Source organism: Monomorium pharaonis, chromosome 7 (assembly GCF_013373865.1).
Source record: "Monomorium pharaonis isolate MP-MQ-018 chromosome 7, ASM1337386v2, whole genome shotgun sequence".
NCBI lineage: Eukaryota > Metazoa > Arthropoda > Insecta > Hymenoptera > Formicidae > Monomorium > Monomorium pharaonis.
The window spans coordinates 21,854,776-21,874,158 of record NC_050473.1 but is presented as its reverse complement, the minus strand read 5'-3'; the positions used below and the strand labels follow the sequence as shown (position 1 = coordinate 21,874,158).

The window sequence follows — 19,383 nt, the reverse complement described above, 5'->3', positions numbered from 1 at the left end:
GAATATGTAAGATAGGATAAGCATTATAATAAAGATCTATTACTTTAACATCGGTGTGCGCAAGTTGGTTTCCCCCCTTTTCTCGAATCCTGGTACCCGGCGAGCCTGTCCGAGGCGTTCGGGAAAGGCGAACCGTCACAATAGATGTTCGTTGCGGCAGTCTTGATTCAATATTATTTACTTCAATGTATAGGCGACCTAATAGATTAATGTTTACTGATTTTATCAACGCGTACTGTAACATCTCACATGCTTATAAAAACATTATCATTGCTGGCGATTTAAATTGTAATATAATGGCTAATGGATTTGAATCTCGGTACCTAAGCGATATGGTTGCATCTCTTTCATTGCATATAGTTGAGTCTCAGGTTACCTATCATACTGCAATTTCTGATACTCTGCTAGACGTTATTATTGTAGATAGTAGTGATAAGATCCTATCATTTGTAAAATCAGATGTGCCGTTCATAGATGGACACGATATTCTTGAATTATCTTATGCTTTTGTTTCACCGTTGAATATAAAGAGGAAAATTGTGGCGCGTGATTATAGACATTTTGATGAGAATGCCTTTTCTGCTAATGTTAGATCCTCTCTCTGTGGACTATTTGATGGTATGACCTCAGTTGGTTCAGTATCCTGTGAAATTATCGATTTGTATCTTAAATCTGTAAGTGATTCTATGCTTAATGCCCTTGATACACATGCCCCAACTAAATCTTTTGAGGTCGCTAGACGATCTGCACCATGGTACACTCTGGAATTTAAGATGCGCCATACGGTGCATGCTCTATAACGTGCAAGAAGAGCTAACAGTCTACTAGGTCTGGAAATCTATCGTGATTTCCGTAACTCACTTACGGTCGATTTGAGACGTGCTAAATCTGAATATACTTATAATAAGCTGGTTAATACTCATAATCCTGGCACTCTCTGGAAACAATTGGCTGGATTAGGTCTCGTTAGGTCCTCATTGTCTTCCCCTTTAAATTTTTTCACGCCTGATCAATTGAATTCACATTATGTGTCAGTTTCCAGTGCCTCATTACCCTGCTCCTTGGATGATCTCCAAAATATCCTTGATATAACTGCATATACGGAATCTCACTTTAATTTTTGTCACGTTTCGACGAGTAAAGTTTTACAACTCGTATCTAAAACGATCTCTGAATCTCGCTCCACTGGACCTGATCAAATATCTCCATTAATGATTTGCAAAACTGCCTCATGGTTTATAGTCAAGTTGACCTCCTTGTTCAACGCCTGTTTCGACATTTCTTACTTCCCATCAACTTGGAAGCGAGCTTATATACGTCCACTATCAAAGATTAAGATTCCGTTAACGCCTTCAGATACTCGTCTTATTGCAAACCTATCTGAATTATCAAAGATATACGAAAAGCTTGCTCATAAACAAATTATGGATTTCTTAGAAGAAAATAATCTCCTCAATCTCTACTAGTCGGGATTTCGTAGAAATCATAGTACTCAGACTGCCTTGCTTCGACTAAGTCATGATATAAGGAAAGCGGCCGACATAAGATACATAACCTTGTTGGTACTATTTGACTTTAGCAAAGCTTTTGATACTGTCTCACACAAAATCTTACTGATTAGACTGGCTGAAATTGGATTTTCTGAGGCGTCTCTGAGATGAATGTACTCCTGCCTTACATCCAGATCTCAAACAATAATGGACGGATTCTCTGAATCGACATGGCTCCAAACATCATCCGGGGTCCCACAGGGCTCAGTACTTGGTTCTTTATTAGTCTCAATGTTTATCAATGATATTGGTGTTTCCTTGGAATATTCCAGACATATTGTATTTGCTGACGACACCCAGATATACCTGAGTTGTCTCCCATCTAAACTTCATTTGGGACTTGCTCAAATTCGCCACGATGTAAATGTGATTGTTAATTATGCATTACAAAATGGCTTAAAATTAAACCTCGATAAATCAAAATTTTTAATATCAGGTAGTAGTACTTATATTAACACCATAAACTTGAATGCATTGCCACTGTTGTGGTGAATTAAGTAGCTTTACCTTATGTTGACGAAGTGCGTAACCTGGGAATGATTTTCCGATCTAATCTCTCTTGGGCAGGCCTTGTGTCGGCTATCTCTCGCAGAGTTCATTTTACACTTCATCGATTAAAGTACTACAAGAATTCACTGTCAATGCAACTTCAAGTCAAGCTTGTTACTTCTCTCGTGTTACCGTTAATAGACTACTGCTGTGTAGTCTATAATGATCTTACTAGCGAGCTTGACCTGCAAAGACTTGTAAATTGCACCATTCGTTTTATTTTTAATTTGCGGAAAGACAAGTACCTTACCCCTTTTAAGCGTCGATTGGGTTAGCTTAGTGTATCGGGGAGACGAAGGTACCTTTTAGGTGTCTTATTGTTTCATATTGCACACAATATGGCACCGGCATACCTGATTGATATTTTCCAGAAGCGTGATGAATCCTTGAGGCACTCAGCTAAAACGGGTATGACTGAGATGTTTCATGTTCCTACCTACACAACTATGTTATACTATAATTCATTTCACTTGTCTGCTATCTATTTGTGGCATTCCTTGCCTGGTGGATAACTAACTTAACCTCAATTTCCCAGTATAAGTCCCTGCTATATAAGCATATTCAAACTGAAGAAGGCATGTTGATTGAAACTGCGCATTGACATGTGCACATTGGCAGTGCTATAAATTATAGTAAATTATATTGATGCTAATGAGCAAAGCTTTCAAATGGGTACCGACCGCTGAACTTGAATATTATCATTCTAACATTGCTGACTGCTTAATCTTTGTGCCAGATCGTTTTGTTTTGCTAATTTTCTTTTATAGCTTATAGATAAGCCTAAATTATGTTTGATCTGCGAAAGCGCCTGTGTCATATATATCATATATATTACAGTACTATAATATTATTACTTCTAGTCTAATTATTATCTACTACTTACTATTTTACTTACTCGCAAATGTAGTTGTTCATTTAGGTAATATTGTTAACTTACAAGGGAACTTCGCGAACCCGAAAATTCTGATTTTAATGAAACTTGGCATAAATGTAGAAGGGGTAAATACATGAATTTAGAAATTAAAAGTTGGTGCTTATAAACGGTTTAAAGGGTTCAAACCACCCTTCAAAAATGTTAAGTTTTTGTCTTTTTTCGATATATCTCGTAAACTAAACAAAGTATTAAAAAATGTTTCATATAAAAGTTTTACAGTATAAATACCTCTATTTAACTATGCTATTTATTTAAAAAAAAAAATTTTTTTCTTTAAAAAAAATTTTTTTTTTTAAATAAATAGCATAGTTAAATAGAGGTATTTATACTGTAAAACTTTTGTATGAAACATTTTTTAATATTTTGTTTAGTTTACGAGATATATCAAAAAAATGCAAAAATGTCTCAACTTTGAAGTGTGGTTTCACCCCTGCAAACCGTTTTTGAACCAAAATAAAACATTTCTAAATTAATATATTTACTCCCTCTACATTTATGCCAAGTTTCATTAAAATTAGAAAATTTTTCGTTTAGGCTTATAAACGGTTTGAAGGAGTGAAATTACCCTTTAAAGGTTGAGATATTTTTACCTTTTCTCGCTATATCTGGTAAACTAAACAAAAAATAAAAAAATGTTTTATACAAAAGTTTTACAGCCTAAATACCTTCATTTAACTACGCTGTTTATTAAAAAAAAAAAATTTTTTTTTAATTAAAATAAATTTTTAATAAAATTGACTTTTATGTATATAGCATTTATAAAATAATTTTACTATCTTATACTACGTTCTATTTATATTATCTATGTGTATATTATGTATGTTATATATTATCTATGTCATAATACTATACATTTATATTATCTGCATCCCTATATGTACTAGTTTTCATCTAACAGTTGCGCAATATTAGAGTAGTCACGTTGCTTTCACACAGTTCATTCTGTCTACGTCACATATTTCACATTCAAGTTTTATATTCGTCATATCACGGTATATATTATATATGAAATGGAAATCACGTATTAAAGTTTGATATATTTATTAATGATGTTACGCGTCATTTTCACATCTGTATCAAGTCTAACGTGTGCTTGATCAGTACATCAGTATCACATCTAACGTGTGCTTGATTTTTCTGTTAGATTATTTAATTAAGCGAAGCATAATGTTACACGTAAATGCTGCGAATGTTCTTAATATGTTAATTGTTTTATTTCAAATTATAGATATTCCACCTAAATGAAAGAGAAATACAATTACGTGATGTGATAGAGGATATTATAACAAATGATATTATAACAGTGAATGTGATTTATCATTTGATGTACACACTGATACTGCTTTAGAATTTTAAAATTATTGGGAAGTGGATTTACCTGACATAGAATATGTAACAAATGATGAAGAATTTTTTTTTAATGATAATTGTGGTAGGGACTTCACCTTTCTGAAGCGACGTTGCACTCCTAAAAGAGAGTGTCGGCCTTTTATCACTTCTCCAATATTCGACGGCTTTCCTTTTATAGCTACTATTTAAAATTTCGTCTTCTGGTTCACAATTATATTCATTATCAGATTCATAATCAACATTATCATTTTCTAAAAATTCTTCCATTTTATCTGTTACATATTCTATGTCAGGTAAATCCACTTCCGAATAATTTTGAAATTTTAAAGCAAAATGAGTGTGTACATCAAATGATAAGTCATTCACTGCATTTGTTATAATATCCTTTATCACATCACGTAATTGTATTTCTTTTTCATTTATAGGCGTATGTGTAATTTAAAATAAAATAATTAACATATTAAGAACATTCGCAACATTTATGTGTAACATTATGCTTCGCTTAATTAAAAACAATCTAACAAGAAAAATCAAGCACATGTTAGATGTGATACTGATGTATTGATCAAACACACATTAGACTTGACACTGATGTGAAAATGACGCGTAACACCATTAATAAAGATACCAAACTTTTATTAATACGTGATTTCATATATGATACATACCGTGACATGACGAATATAAAACTTGAATGTGAAATATGTGACGTAAAGAGAATGAACACTGTGTGAAAGCAACGTGACTACTAATATTGCGCAACTGTTAGATAAAAACTAATACATACAAGGATGCAGATAATATAAATGTATAGTATTATAACGTAGATAATATATAACATATATAATATACACATAGATGATATGAATAAAACGTAGTATAAGATAGTATAATTACTTTATAAATGCTATATACATAAAAGTCAATTTTATTGAAAATTTATCTTAATTAAAAAAAAAAATGTTTTTCAAAAAATGAACAGCGTAGTTAAATGGAGGTATTCATGCCGTAAAACTTTTGTATGAAACATTTTTTAATATTTTGTTTAGTTTACGAGATATATCGAAAAAATGCAAAAATGTGTCAACTTTGAAGCGTGCTTTCACCCCTTCAAGCCGTTTTTGAACCAAAATAAAACATTTCTAAATTCACCCCCTGTATTCACCCCCTCTACATTTATGCCAAGTTTCATTAAAATCAGAATTTTCGGGTTCGCGAGGTTCCCTTGTTAGTTAAGCATTACACACACATTGTTTATCCTCTGTTATATTGTAACTATCAAATGTATATCTTTGTTTGCCCCATAGCTTGCTAGGGCATTATTATAATAAATCAATCAATCAATCAATCAATCAATCTCTCTCTCCCTTTCTCTCTTTCGCTCGCTCGTTCAAAAAATGTTTATTATTTTTATTATTTTATTATTTAACACTCAAAGCTCATATTGCTCGCACGCGTGAGTGCTGCATGTATGCGAACGATATAAGTCTCAGTTAGAACACTCACATGAGGCTCCTATCGCCCGCACGTGTGCGGCACTCACGTATGCGAGTGATATAAGTCTCAAAGGAGGACGCATCTGCATAGTGCTGTGTCACACTGTGACGATTAATAAGCACGCGTGCAAGCACTGTGCAGTCACTGTGCAGACATATTGTTATCTGGGTACCCACTTTTTTTAAATTAAAAAAATGGTCTAAAAAACTTTGAAAATCGTAATAATTTCGCTGCACGCGGAAAATGGTGGGTAATGGTGCAATTCTGATACCGAATTCAGTGATTCAAAATACATAAAGATATCTGGTCCATGATACAAATTAAATTTTTTTTGTGCGATAATGCAACACAGCTACCCATAAAAAAATGGTTTGTATCACGGACCAGATCATGATATCTTTATATATTTGACCCTTTGAACACAAATCCGGTGTCAAAATTGCTCCATCATTCACCATTTTCCGCGTGCAAAGCAATTATTGCAATTTTTAAGATTTTTAAGCTACCTTTTTAATTAAAACAAAACGGTGGGTTCTGCGGAGGACAATTTTGACACTGGATTCGTGTTCAACAAGATATAGTGGTCTAATCCTTAGGACAGATCACTTTTTTGTGTGCCTGTGTTATTGATTATTATTATTGACACAGGCACACACAAAAAAGTAATTGGTCCGGCGGACTAGACTAGTCAATCCTTATGTATTTTGACCCGCTGAATCCAAGGTCAGAACTGTAAAGTTAGCTCATATTTTCCAACCTCAAAAAAAAATTTTTTTTAAATGTTGTTCCGGCAGACCAGACTAGATTATTCTTATGTATTTCGACTCTAAATTCAAGGTCATAATTGCTGAATTGGCTTATTTTTTCCTAACATCAAAACAAATTTTTTTAAATGTGGGTTCGGCAGACCAGATTAATCTATTTTTATGTATTTTGACCCGTTGAATCAAAATTCAAGGTCAGAATTGTTCATTTTTTTCTAACCTCAAAAAAACACCTTGTAAAAGCAGTTTGGGTTACAAATGTATAATCCAGAGCGTGCAGGCTTGCGTAACCACATTACCCGAAGAAAATTCAATACGTATGACAAGTCTGAGCTTCTGTGAATCAATAGCGTAAAAAATTCACTCCCTTTTTCTATTATATTGTAACGTACGCGGAAACATTTAAACTAAAATTGTAATAATTACTTTAAAAACTGAATTTAAATAATAGAATACATGAGCATTAATTTCTTATTCGGTTGCTGTATTGATTTCTTATTCGGTTGCTGGTATTATCAAGTGTAGGTCAATATCGGAATCAAAATCGATTGAGCATAGGGTTACACCCTGAGACTAAACCTTCCTCCTCCACAAGAAAATAAGTTTGCGTAAGGGAAAAAATGCGGTTTAAGTAGAGGGAAATTAAATATAAATAAATGAGCCAAATGCTCAGCGTCAGTCTGTTAGTCTGTTAATCAGCCTTGTATAAGTCTAAGTCTTCTCAGTCCTAGTCTTAAGGGGCTACATACACCCAGAAATTTTGAAAAAATGGATTTTTCATTTTTTGCATATTCGTAAAGTATAAGATCTTGAGAATATCCCTTGCAAGTTTCAAAGTGATTCCTTGAAAATTGTCGGAGATATAGCGAGAAAGGTCCAAGCGCGTTTGACAATGCTGGGGCGCGATGAGCGCCTTCTAATCCTTTGCAGCAGATAGTTTACGCAAGAATATTACACCGGCAAACTAAAATTGAAGCCTTTGAAGCCGCTACATCTGAGGAGGGTTCACTGTATGGCCCTGGAGTGGATGACTCCATGTAAGTTTAAAAAGAAATTATCTACGTTTTAACCGAATGTCAAACTTTAAACGCGTTTCTCTCGAAACCATGTTTTCAAAACGCGTGCCAAAAATATCTCGGAAACGGCTAGACCGATTTACTTAAAATTTGGAGGGCTTAATCTACACAAAAAAAGGCAGTCTTTATCGTGGCGGTTTTTTTTTTGAGCTCTTACTTTTTTTTAAGTTAAAAAAACGATCGATTTTTACCCTAAAAAATTGCTTTTTTTCTTTAAACGGCCGCCATTTTGCCAAAAATCAATATTTTAAAAATCGGCCACGATAAAGGCTAGATAATATCATTCAGTTTAAGAAAATTCTAGGCTGGTCTGTTTCAGATAAGTTCTGTACGAGCTGCAATTGGCACCGCGGAGCACCTTTTTTTAACAAGATCTTGCGACGAGGACAATATCTCCGCCATTTTTTAATATTTTTAGTTCAAATTTATTCTGAAACATGTTCTAAGAATGTATTTTAAAGTAAAGAAAACTAGGATTAATTACATACATTATGTTTCGAAAAAAAAAAATCAAGAAAAAGGCCTAATTTTTACGTCTCTGGGTGTATGTAGCCCCTTAAGTCTATTGTCAATTGTGACATTACTCGGATTAATCCGACAGTTATTCAGTTAGTCTGGGATTGTCGTGATCTTTAACTTGAGCGATCTTAAATCGAAGTCCTTAGCGGACCAATCCTAGAATTTAGGCTCAGTTTGTTGTTTCGAAGTAGATTTTGGAATTAAAGGTAATTAAGTTAATTACTCTTCTTGATCATTTAGTTTTCCTTTCAACCTCTGTCGCTGCCTTTGAGTGGCAACAGATTGAATTTAAACTCTGTCGCTGCCGAGAGCATCGAGGGAGATCTTTCGGGCCCTGTCGCTGACATTTGTGTGGCAACAGACCTGAATCCTGACTCTTCCTCAGGTGTGGCAACTGAGTGTAATTAATTTTAGTCTAACTCTAATAATAAATGCCCAAAAAGGGTGGTAAACGCGTTAGAATTAAAAGACTGAGATATCAAATTAATCAAGTGATAATCTTTAATCGCGATCCTCTGAAATTTATTTATGAATTAGATAAACTCTTGATTCAACCTTCCCAAAAGCCTAAAGAACAAAACAAATATAAACTCATCAGGATTAATTTTGAAATTAACTTTCCTCATTTTAAAAATATAAAGAAAAAAGATCCTCGATATCAAACTTATAAAATTCGCTATCTTTTCGGTGAAGATTAATATTTCTCACAAACTTGTCCATCCCCGAGTAAATTACTTAAATGTATTGACCCAAAACGGACATAAAATCAGAACGTGACAATATTGTTACGATCGCGATATCGTTACGGACGCACGATGCATTTCGACTCTCGGCTGCGCGGCGTCCTCCTTAGCAACCACGCTGTTTACGCGGACGCGCTCGTCAGATTTGATCCGGAGCTGTCAACCCGAACGGACGTGCTCCGTTTCTTTGTCCGAAAACGTTCTGTATTTCAAGCTTTACATTAAAGAGTTTTGAAAGAGAAAAAACGTCTTTCTTATTTCGTGCGGAAGTGCGTGAGTGAGAAAGTGAAAGGCAGTTTTGCCGGGCGAACGCAACATTTTTGGGGGCTCGTCCGAGCCACGAACAATAGACAACGAGCTTTGATCGAAAGGAATGTTATCGAGGACGCCGACTCGAACTAGCCCTAGTGTCACGCCTGTGGAAGAGGAAGCCGGGATGCCTGTCACTAGGAGTAAGGCTCGTGAGCAGGCTTCGGAGCTTGTGTCGGCGGAAGCCGCTACGCTACAAGCCATTCTCCTCGAGATCCGGCAGTTACGCCAGGAGCGCGACGAGCAAACTCGGAGAGAGGCGGAGCTCAGGGCAAAGCTACAGCAACACGAGGATGAGCTCATACGTCTCCAAAGAAACCAGATAAGTCAATCTGTTGTTAGAGCGTGCGGGGATTCGGGCTCGTGTCTCGCGGAGGAGGAGAGCGTGCGCGCGGAGTGCGGTTTTAAGTTAAAGCCTGATACGTATGATGGGTCGGTCCCATTACGAGAATTCTTTGCGCAATTTAATTTGATCGCGTCTGCAAATCGGTGGAGCGACTCAATTAAAACTATCGCGCTTGCATCTTGCCTGCGGGGAAAGGTACGTTCCGTGCTCGAGACAGTGCAGAATTTAGATAACCTCGAATTCGCGGAATTAAAATCGAAGCTTGAATTACGTTTCGGAGAGGGGCATCTGTCTCAGAATTTTTATACGCAATTTACAAACCGAAAACAGAAATTTGGGGAGGATTTGGCCGCGCTTGATTTGGATCTTGAAAGACTCTCACGCCTCGCTTACCCCGAATGCCCGTACGCAGTTCTTGATAAAATCGCCTGTGCGCAATTTATTTCTGCGATTTCCGATGGATTTATTAAACGGACTCTCCAACTTGAAAATATAACATCATTAAATTTGGCTGTAGAAAGAGCGAAAACTTTAAAAATTATTCAAGGGGAGGGTTTCGAACAAAGAAAAGGGAATTTTAATAAGAATTTTTGGAAGGGAGATAAGGGAGGTATGCGCGGGGAGGAAGAGACAAATGTGGAGAAAGGAAAAGAAAATGGAAGAGATGAAAAATTTCGAAAAAAGAATTCGCGTGGCAGCAGGTTTAGCGCCAACCGCGGGGAATGTTGGATTTGCGGAAAAATTGGGCATTTCCGCTCTGATTGTCCTAGCGAAAAGGGAAACACGGCTTAGTCGAACTTTTCGGGGAGAGTTCGACTAGAAGAAATTATTCCCCGAATGTTAAGCAACCTTTTAATATAAAAGTTAATAGAATTAAGAGGAATTTTGATTATTTCTTGTTTAAAGGTAGAGCAGATGGAAAAGAGTGTTCTTTCAAGATCGATACGAGCTGTGATGTTACAATTATAAATAGTAAATTTGTTACAAAGGAAAAGAGAAAGATTTTATCGGAACATTTAAATCTTAGATATCCCACTGGGGAGAAGGTCCCTGTTGAATCTCAAGTCGAAATAAAAGTGGAAATAGGGAAATATGTTGTTTAAGTTCCGATGTTTGTTGCGGAAATAAATGATGATTGTCTTCTCGGGGTAGATTTCTTAAAAATTGTTAATTTGGAACAAACTTTTGAAAATGGTTTTGGTACTCCTGAATTAACTAAAGAAGTAACTCGAATTGAAGTTTCTTGTGGAAAAAGTCCCAATTTCCTTGAAAGAACTCTTTGAGAAAAATTCTCAGAATTTGATTTAGAGAAAAAAATCTTTGCTAATTTTCTGACAGAATTTGAAGATGTATTTTCTGAAAATGTTGTTGCGGGAAATTGTAATGTTGTTGAACATGTCATAAATGTGTGCAAGACTCTTCTCCAATTAAGGTACCTCGCCAAATTCCAATTCAAATGAGAGGAGAGGTAGATAAAATTAAGGAAATGCGATCTGGAGGAGTAATAGAGGAATCGCAAAGTCCATGGGTTTCTCCATCAGTTTTAATAAAAAAGAAGGATGGCTCAATTAGATTTTGTGTGGATTTTCGGAAGCTCAATGCGGTAACTATTAAAGATTTATATCCCCTTCCCAGAATTGACGATATTTTGGATCAACTCTCAGGTAATTCTTGGTTTTCTACCTTAGATCTTAAGAGCGGTTATTGGCAACTTAAAATTCGTTCGGAAAACAAAATGAAAACGGCTTTTTCTATCGCCAAAGGGCTTTGGCAATTTACAGCGATGCCCTTTGGTTTATGTAATGCTCCTGCTACGTTTGAGCGCCTCATGGAGGAGGTTTTGTGAAATTTAATTTCAAAAATTTGTTTGGTTTATTTAGACGACGTAATAATTTATGGAAAAAGTTTTGCTGAGATGATGGAAAATCTTGAAAAAATATTTTTACGATTACAAAAAGTAAATTTAAAATTTGTTATGAGTGATACGCTCATAACGATAAAAAAGGTGTCAGTAGCACGATGACGTAAGTCGGTCAGCTGCAGTAGTCAGCATCGAGCGCATCGCGCGAGGTTTCGCGCAATCCGCTCGACAATTAGCGCAATGCTCCTTAGACAGCACTTGCTGTCTAAGCAATAATTTGGAATACTGACCGATTTACGCCCTCACGCAATCCTCCCCTTCTTTCGATCCAACTACCGAATTATCGGATATATAAACCGGCGAAAGAAGATGAGGGACGGGTCAATCCGAAGTAGACAAACTAAGACAACACACGACACTCTGCTTTGCGGGGTCGTGTATCGCCGATATAACTCATTGTAAATATACAACCACGACATTCTGCTTTGCGGGGTCGTGGACAACGAGCTCATAGACGCGACACTCTGCCTTGCGGGGTCGTGATCTATTCACTGTAAACAAATACTATAATAAAAGTGTTCAAGACAAATAACGGTGTAAGTGACCAAATACCTTCCTCACGAGATCTCTGGCAGCGATCCCCAATCGTACTCACAACGAGGGGTACAACAAATCGAATCCAAAAAAATGTGTTCTTTTTTCAAAAAATGCAAAGTATCTGGGGCATGTAATTTCCGCGAAGGGAATTTCTACGGATTCTGAAAAAGAAAGTATCGGGGAAAAAGTCAGCATACATTTTAATTTCTCAAAAGCTTCCTGGCATTTCCCTTCCCAAACAAATTTAGTTTGACTCTCCGTTAACGCAAAAAGAGGTTTAGCTATAGAAGAAAAATCTTTCAGTTGCTGCCGTTAGAGAATAGCCCGTTCCTCACACAAAGAAACAATTACGTAGTTTTCTCGGATTTGCTTCGTATTACCGTAAATTTGTGAAAGATTTTTCTTCTATAGCTTGTGACGTGACAGCCGCAGGCTGCTGTCCGTCACAAGGCCCTGAGGGCCCTTACGCAATAACATCTCGCGGGCCCTGCGTCCTCCCGCTCGGGAGCGGACGCAAAAGCGTATTTTTTTGTACTTTGTGTGTGTGACGTCCCACGTGCTGTCCATCTAATAAATTGTTAAGAATTTTGCGGGCGTTATACCGCGGGTGCGGCGGAGATCGGTGGCTCGGAAGATCTCGTTATCGTTGTCGGACGTCTCGTCTCAATGGAAAATCGTCCCGGAGATTACAGAGGAACGAACAACGAGAGAGTCGAGGAAGACTCTTTCTAAGCGGGGGTCCGCAGGTAATGCCGCCCTTATATTGCCTACCGTTTGTGCCCTGTAAGAATTCCGATACTGCCGCTGAGTCACACTTTCAGGATCCAGCGACGGCGCGCGAGGCCGACATCCCGACGGGGCGACTGCAGACCCGATACCGCGGGAAGTTCGGCGAAGGGATCACGACAACTCAAGATCCGCCGACGCCCCGTCGAGGAGGAAATGACGCCCCGATGGCGGAAGATACGCCGGGCGAGGAGAAAAGAGTCGACCGCGCAAGGAAGCGCCAGGATTCCCGTGCCCGGGGCCCATAATCATCGACCGCCGTGCGTGGATCGATCAGCCGGCGACAGCGTGGGCACCGCGCTTTGCGCGAAAATCGATTTTCGCGAAATCGACCAATGAGGGCCGGGAACGCCGGAGGCAGGGTGGAGCGCGCCACCGAGCGGTCCCCGCGAGATCCAGGATTCCTCACTCGTGCTGCGGAAGTAGAGTAAAACTGTGTGTGCGTTCTAATATCCCGAGCCGAGTGTAAGGAAGGACGCAGGGACGACAGACATCCCGACCCGGAGGAGGCCAACCGGAGAGAGGCGAAGTGGTGAGACGAGCGTCACTCACACTGTAAAGCCACCGATTTCGCGGGTTGGGCGAGCCGCGAGGAAGCCGCGTATTTATCGCCATATCTTTCGGCGTGGTTACTGGAATCACGAGCTCGCGGATTCAACGGAGCCTCGTCGTCTCGCCCGATCGCGCCCGTCCGCGTGATTTCGCTGCGTGCCGTGTGTCTCATAATCGTTTCGCGTTGCGTGTGCGTCCCGATCCGCAGCCGAGTCAATTGTTGTTGCGTCCGGTCGTCGTGTCGCGGGTTATTCCCGCGCTGTATTTTGTCGCGTCGTGGAAGACTTTATTCGTCAATGTTGTATAATTTGGTCGATCGCACTGTGATCGCGAGCCCTTCGGGGGAGTATATTCGGATAATTATCGACGCGCTCGTCGTATTCCGCCGTACTGGCGAATCATTACTAATCATCGTGCTTATCTTCGCGAGAATCGTTCGAGTGCGGGGGAACACGAGTCCGTCGCATGTCGCGCGGGCTCGGAGTTGCGATCCGTCCCGTTCGCCCTTGGCGAGGTCACCCTGACGGAAGTCGGCGTCCTCCAACGACGCCGGATCGAGCGTAAGACAAGTCGGAGAGTTCCCGCGTACGCCTCATAACCCGCTCGTTTCGAAGACCGTTCTCGCCAAAATCTGATACCCAGCGGACGCCCGCTGGTAACGCGCGCGAGCCACCACCGCTCCGCAGAGTCGCTCATCTCTGTATTTCGTACGATCAAATACAATTGTTACTATTTTTGTTACTTCTGTGTCGTGCAAGTAATTCTCTCGCCTTCCCGATTCCATCCGCCCGCACCGAACCTCTCCCTCTGCCATTTGAGGGCTGAGCAGTTGGATCTCGGAGCCGCTAACGTCCCGGTCGCCTAACGTGCGCCCGTCTCTCCCGAAAGTCGAGTATCCTCACATTTGTTTGCGAGTTGGTGAATACAGAGTGGTACGCTTAACGTACCTGGCGCCCAACTTAGAGTAACGTCGGAAAACCTCGCGAGGATAGTCGCCCCGACACCCGGGCGGCACCGGGCCGCGCCCAGGGACGGAGGCGAAGTTGGCCGTCGCTCGCGAGCGGCGGTTACAAGCTAAACCTCTTTTTGCGTTAACGGAGAGTCAAACTAAATTTGTTTGGGAAGGAAAATGCCAGAAAGCTTTTGAGAAATTAAAATATATGCTGACTTCTTCCCCGATACTTTCTTTCCCGAAAGGGGAGAGTAAATTTATTTTAAATACCGATGCCTCTAATATTGGAATTGGCGCGGTTTTATCTCAGAATCAGGAAGGGAAGAAGAAGGTCATTGCGTATTTTAGTCGTGTTTTCAGTAAGACCGAGCGTAATTATTGTGTAACTCGCCGTAAACTTTTAACGATAGTGGATTCAATTAAATGTTTCCGTCATTATCTTTTGGGACGGAAATTTTTGATCCGTACGGATCATGTTTCGTTGCGTTGGCTTTTGTTTTTTAGAGATTTGAAAGGACAATTGGCTCGCTGGCTGAAAAGGCTCCAGCAGTACGAATTTGATATTGTTCATCGGAAAGGACGGTGTCACGGTAACGCTGACGGATTGTTCAGACGATTATGTGAAACGCATGGTTGTGAGTATTGTGCTAAAGTTGAGCAAAGAGATGCTGAAATAAATAGCAAGGCAGTCGCTCGCTTCGTTTTCGAAGGGAAAAATTTGGAGGACTGGCGTAGAGATCAGACACAAGATTCAAGCATTTCGGTTTTTCTTCGAGGCAAGGAGGAAGGAGTTCGCCCACCTCGCACAGGGTTTACTTCGAGAGATGTTTCTTCTCGGATTTACTGGTCGTACTGAGATGCCTTAATTTTGAAAGACGAGATTCTCTATAGGAAATGAGAAGCTCCAAACCTTAAATCCAACTTTCTTTAGCTTATTGTTCCTCGTAAACGGGTTAAGAAAGTCTTGCAGGAAGCACACGACTCTTCTTCCGGAGGACATTTTGGAATAAATAAGACTTTGGAAAAGATCCGTAAGCGTTTCTTCTAGGCTACCTGCAAACAGGACGTTAAAGAATGATGCAGAACTTGCAAGATCTGTATTTCTAAGAAGGGTCCCTTAGGTAAAGGGAAATCTCTTAAGATTTATAATATTGGAGTTCCCTTGGAGAGGGTTGATAGATATTCTTGGTCCTCTTCCGGCGACTAATATTGGAAATAGATTTTTGCTCGTCATCGTTGATTGCTTCACAAAATAGGTGGAAGCTTTCCCTCTGAAAAATTTTAAGGCAAAGACAGTAGCTGACGTTTTTGTTAACCAATTTGTTTCCAGACATGGGGTGCCTGTGGAAGTCCATACGGATCAAGGGAAAAATTTTGAATCGAAGTTTTTCTCGGAATTGATGAGACTTCTCGGAATTAGAAAAATAAGAACTACTCCACTTCATCCTCAATCTGATGGGCTGGTCGAACATCAACATCAAACAATAACAAATTATTTGGCAAAATTTGTTTCTGAAAACCAGAAAGATTGGGATCGTTAGATTCCCATGTTTCTTTTGGTTTATAGATCATCGAAGCACGAGTCTACCGGTATGACTCCTGCGGAGCTTTATTTCGCACGTGATCTTAGATTACCTTTGGATCTTTTGCGAGGAGGTCCTTCGAAACTTCAGGAAGAGGGGACATCTTCGGAAGGAAATTTTGTGGAAAATCTTCAAGCAAAGTTGGAAGAAATCCATTCTTGTGTTAGAGAAAGGATAAATTTAAAATCTTCTCAAATGAAAACACATTATGATCGAAAAACTAGGGAAGTTCTTTTTCAGGAGAGAGAAAGAGTCTGGTTCTACAATCCTCGTAGGGTTAAAGGTAAAGCTCCAAAATTGCAAGACGACTGGGAAGGCCCCTTTTTGGTGGTCAAGAAGTTAAGTGACGTTGTTTATTGCATTCAGAAAAGTTCCAGGCATAAAAAGAAGGTGGTTCATGCAAATAGGCTGGCTCCGTTTTTGAGGAGGAATTTTTAGAAATGTTGGGACAAATCGGAGTTCAAAAGCCCGTCTTGAGAAAGAATTATTTTTTTTTTTTGGAGGGAAGAGGAACTTGAATTTTTTAATTTTAACAATTTATTGCGGGAAATTTTTATTTTTCTTTTTCAGAAGCAAGGTCTTCCGTCTTGGAGAAGGTATTCCTGAGAGGATTCTTCGACAATTGTCTGGAAGACGTCGATAATGTAATCTTTCATAAGAAAAGAATTTAAGAAGACCGTCTCGCTCACGGTTTTCGACCGTGGTTTCCCGTGAGACTTTGGGCAAATGCCGAGACGGGGACAAGGATGCTCTTAGCGAGAGGGGTCCACGGGAAATTACCTCCCCCTTGTTCGAAGAGGAGCGGCGTCGGCAGCGGTTACAAGAAGCAACGGCAGGGTGGTTCACGGAGTCTTGGAAGCGGAATTTCTGAGTTTTCCCGAAGCTGGGGGGGGAAGGGAGCCTGGTTGGCTGCCTCCGAGAAGGGGACTCGAGGAGAAGGAATTAAGATCCCGTAAATGCAGAAGAACGGGAATGGAAGTGTGGCCCGGTAACCTGAAGCAGCAGCTCAGGGTAGGGCAGGAAATCACTCTGAAGTCCTGATGTCTGCAGGGAAACGTTTTACCGCTTGAAAACTGCCCTCCTCGATTGTCGGGACGACAATCTTGGTAGAGGGGGCAGTGTTACGATCGCGCTGGACGCACGATGCATTTCGATTCTCGGCTGCGCGGCGTCCTCCTTAGCAACCACGCTGTTTACGCGGACGCGCTCGTCAGATTTGATCCGGAGCTGTCAACCCGAACGGACGTACTTCGTTTCTTTGTCCGAAAACGTTCTGTATTTCAAGCTTTACATTAAAGAGTTTTGAAAGAGAGAAAACGTCTTTCTTATTTCGTGTGGGAGTGCGTGAGTGAGAGAGTGAAAGGCAGTTTTGCCGGGTGAACGCAACAATATACAGCTCTTTTATTCTCGAAGATTTGGACTAATAAACAAACTGAAACCTGGATGTTACAAGTCTGATGCGTGGAGACTATTCATCGATTCTTCTAACAGAAGCTTGAAAGCAGTGTTGCTGCACAATACTAATGTATGTGCCTCCATTCTTGTAGCGCACTCGGTAGTGATAAGAGAAGAGTACACAAACCTGAAAACAGTTCTTAAAAAAATTAAGTACAAAGAACATATAGTAGATGGCAAATTTCTAAAAATTCTCACCATATTATTGGGTCAACAATCAGGTTACACAAAAAATTCGTGCTTCCTATGTGAATGGGATAGTAGAGATCGAACCATTACATAAGAAAAGAATGGCCAACAATGACGTCTTTGCAACCTGAGTCTAAAAATATCATAAATAAACCATTAGTTGAGCCTTTAAAAGTTCTTCCACCTCTTCATATCAAATCAGAACTCATAAACTAAAAGTGAAAGTTCTAAATAAAAAAGGTGAATGCTACCAATACTTATAATACAAGAAAAATTTTCTAACATCTCTGATGCAAAATTGCGGGAAGAAATTTTCGATGGACTTCAAATGTTAAGAGACAACAATTTTGTCACCAAAATGAATGAAAATAAAAGAGCAGCACGACTAAGTTTCAAAAGTGTCATAGAAAATTTTCTAGAAAACCACAAGTCAAGATTACAGAGAAAGGGTGGCGGAAATGATGGAGAACTATAGAAAAGTAGATTGCTTAATGAATCTTAAGTTGTATTTCTTGGATTCTCATATTTATACTACTTCCCAGAAAATCTAGGTGATTATAGTGAAGAACAGGAAGAAAAATTTCATCAGGACATCAAGGAGATAAAGCATCAATATTAAGGCATATATAAGGCATTGGGATGTGAACATGATGGCTGATTTCTGCTGGACGCTCAAACGAGATGTCTCTGTAAAAAGGAAGAAACGTAAGAGAAAGCCATTGCACAAAACCTTTAAGAATAAAAGAGTTAGATACAATAGAAAAAGAGAGTAAATTTTCTACGCTATTCATTCACAGAAGCTCAGACTTGTCATACGTATTGAATTTTCCCCGGATAACATAGTTACGCAAACCTGCACGCTCTGGATTATACATTTATGACCCAAACTGCTTTTACAAAATGTTTTTTTGAGGTTAGGAAAAAATAAGCCAATTCAGCAATTCTGACCTTGAATTTCGATTCAGCGGGTCAAAATACATAAAAATAGATTAGTATGGTCCGCCGGACTAACATTAAAAAAAAATTTTTTTAAGGTTTGGAAAAAAATAAGCCAATTCAGCATATGTGACCTTGGATTTGGATTCAATGGGTCAAAATACATAAGGATAGACTAATCTGGTCCGCCGGACCACTTTTTTTGTGTGCCTGTGTAATTATTCCGAACTACGGCACCACCTCTAAATGGACTAAACTTTTTTGTAATGGCTTTTTATGTTTAAAGAGTAATGTAAATAATAATTTTAAATCGAGGAAAGTACAAAAAAAAAAATTTATAAACAAAAATGGTTTTAAAATGTGCCATAGTTTTCCGATTAATGTGGAATGAAATTCGTCCTCCCAGGGGTACACACACATAGGGAAGGGTGCAAGAGGATCCTGCGCTCCTCCTCGTGCGAACTTCTACCCAGGACACCCACCCCGTCGGTAGGGTGTACGGTGCGTACTTTGTTAAGAAATAATATGTCAGTTAAATCATAATTTATTATCAACAAAGTTACTTTTGCGCAATTCTACCCAGAGCACCCCTATCGACGGTGGTCGGAGTTGGTGCGGGAGGAGGGCCGAAGGCCATATACTCCCGTGTGTGTGTGTGTGTGTGTGTGTGTGTGTGCGTGCGTGTGTGTCAATTTATGTATATCGAACGCCGCGTTAATTCGTTTATAACCTTGATATATTAGAAAAAAGCGCTCTTTTGTCAAAGACTACCCTAAAGGTTTGTAAATTTTATTGTAAATTGTATACTATTTATATTTTGAGTTAAAATTTCGCC

The 19,383-nt window shown here is 39.3% G+C and overlaps 1 protein-coding gene across 3 annotated transcripts in view; it reads right to left on the bottom strand.

The window, feature by feature from the left end:
- LOC105834703 (E3 ubiquitin-protein ligase Su(dx)) overlaps positions 1-19,383 on the bottom strand; it is a 186,722-nt gene that overhangs the window by 11,438 nt on the left and 155,901 nt on the right. The gene's annotated exons all lie outside the window — the stretch shown is intronic.